At 37.9% G+C, this 2,473-nt stretch overlaps 1 protein-coding gene across 1 annotated transcript in view; it reads left to right on the top strand.

Annotated features, from left to right (window-relative positions):
- The window catches only part of CDH17 (cadherin 17), an 88,155-nt gene that overhangs the window by 46,963 nt on the left and 38,719 nt on the right, over positions 1–2,473 (top strand). The gene's annotated exons all lie outside the window — the stretch shown is intronic.

The following is a 2,473-nucleotide window of genomic DNA, read 5'->3' as shown; positions in this document are numbered from 1 at the left end:
AAACAGCAGGCATATCTACACGAGGCACTTACTGCACATTAGTTTAATATCACTGTGCAGTAGCGTGGCAATTAAAAACATGCTAATAGGCTGCTGGGCAGTGTTATTAGGCTAATGCACAATAAGCATCACAAAACACCTGTGTGATGGCGCTACTGCACAGTAAGTCTAATTGCTGTGCATTTCGTTAGTACTTTACTAAGCAAGTACTAAACTAAATGTGCAGTATCTAAGGCACATTAATAATGAACATGTAGATGCACCCAGCAAGACTGAAAGCTACTCTTCTTTTTGAATTTCACTTAATTTTTTTAAAGATGCAGAGGTGAGCTCTTGAAGAAAGGGTTACCCACAATATAGAAAATTGAAGAAGATGCATGATGATAACCTCCAGAGGTATTTTGGGAATGAAGAAAGGTTCAAATAGGTAGTCTCACCAAAATTAAATATACAGAACTATAAATATAGATAAATGTTAATAGCAAATTTAATAATGAAATACAGACAAGATATAAATAAGCAAACCATACAGGTAAGGCATATCAAGCAAATTATTAAAATTTATAAAATACACTTCAATCCAAAGAAATATCAACTATATTAATATTTAAAAGAAATTACTCTTACATTTCCTAAGTTCTAAAGTTGTAGAAAAGCCTCCAACAAGTGGCCAGCCTGTTAGGGGAAAAGGACTTCTTACCTAGGTCTCAGAAACTATGTTCTTAAAAAACACTAAGCAGGCACTCCTGGAGGTGAGCAAGTCAGCAAGAACTGTAATTCAAGACCAAAGAGTGAAGATTCCAAAGTGGACCTAGATTTTTATACTCTGTTGCCTGGCTAAAGCTTACTAGATAAGGCTAAACATATAAAAATGCTTCTACTAGGTCCTACTCAAATTCAAACCTATTTAATCCCTATTTAATAGGTTCCAGTATAATTAGAAATGTATTTTTATTCTCTATTTAAGCTATATCTTGGCTAAAATCAGATTTAAATACCATAAAACTGCTAAATGCACTCTGGGCAACCTTTAGCCTACTTCTTTTGACCTGTCTTTCTGGCACTCTGTACAATTATCCTCACCATTCTCTCATTTGTTTATTTCCTTGGCCTCTTCTCTTATGCAAACCTTGGTCAAGCAAATACGATATATTGCCACTAAGCCTAAAATAGTCTTCAATGATTTGTGGAGTTTCCTTTGGGTTTAATGAAAAACATAAAAGGGCATTTATATATGTTCTCTGGGAGGCAGGGGGCCCTTGAATTAGAGCAGATCTGGGAGCCATGCTAATTAAAGTGCCCAGAGCGTCACATGTATCAGCATCCCTGTGCTGAAAAAAGGTGGCAGAGCACTTTGAACTAAGTTTATCAAACAAGCTTTAGTTTAAAGTGCCTTGCTGCCATTTTTCAGTGCGGGGATGCTGATAAACACACGATGCTGGAGTCTGCTGGAGCACAGTAATTATCACGTTCCAGCAGACTCGATTAATTGTGTCTGCTCTGATGCGCTGTAATAGCAGCGCAATGTAGCAGCCAGGTCCCTGTATGTGTATAGGAGGCCAAAATGTCTAACTGAAGAAACTTCAGAGAATTCAATACAATTAACCAATTTCCACATAGTCTATACAGGAAAAACAGTTCTAAAAGGGTTTGCAAAACCTGTTATAGAAAAGTCCTGAAATCCTTAATGGTTAACTAAGTGATATATTTTTAAAGCAGTGGTCCTATGCTTTCACTGGTCTGTGGGGGCGCAAAAGGCAGGGCAGGGTGGCACCTTATAGAATAACATGTACAGATAGGCAGGAGCTTTTGTAGGCTACAGGCTACTTTGTCAAATGCTATAAGATGCCACCCTGCCCTGCTTTCTGCCTAACTTCAGACTCACAACTGCATCTCTTTATTGCAAACAAATAATATATGCTGCATGGTATATTCAACCTGGACTCCGGTGGTGGTGATCTCAGTTTTAGCTTTTTAACTTCCCATGGTCATAAGCAACATCAGAGGGTCTTACAGGAATCATGCTGCCATAAACCACAGCTTGGGGAACCACTGAATTAAAAGCTTCATCCTGAAATCCTTAGCCAGACAAAACTTCCCTTGGCCACACTACTACACAAAAGCAAAGAGAAAGCAAATTTACATGTCTCTTATGTTAATGAAACAGCATTGCTTAGGCAGTAGCAGCTTAAACAGCGATATGAGAACTGTGAATAATATGGTGGTTTATTTTGAAGGCTCATATGAATTATATCCAAATTACTGTGTTTAGGATATTCCTTGAGTCCCAGTTTATGAAGCACATGCTGATAATACTAAGACCTGCTTTTATGTAAATTATTTTAAATCAACCACTGCAGACTTTGGGACCTATAAAACCTGCTGAAAATGAATGGATGTAGGAAGTATTAAAGGAAGATAGAAAAAGAAAGGGGGGGGGGAGAGAGAGAGAGAGAGAGAGAGAGAGAGAGAG

This window comes from Gavialis gangeticus, unplaced genomic scaffold (genome assembly GCF_001723915.1).
Source record: "Gavialis gangeticus isolate Ggan-Ray unplaced genomic scaffold, GavGan_comp1, whole genome shotgun sequence".
In the NCBI taxonomy this organism is placed as follows: Eukaryota; Metazoa; Chordata; order Crocodylia; family Gavialidae; genus Gavialis; species Gavialis gangeticus.
Note: the sequence above shows the minus strand (reverse complement) of the source record. Positions and strands in the feature narration are given on the sequence as shown.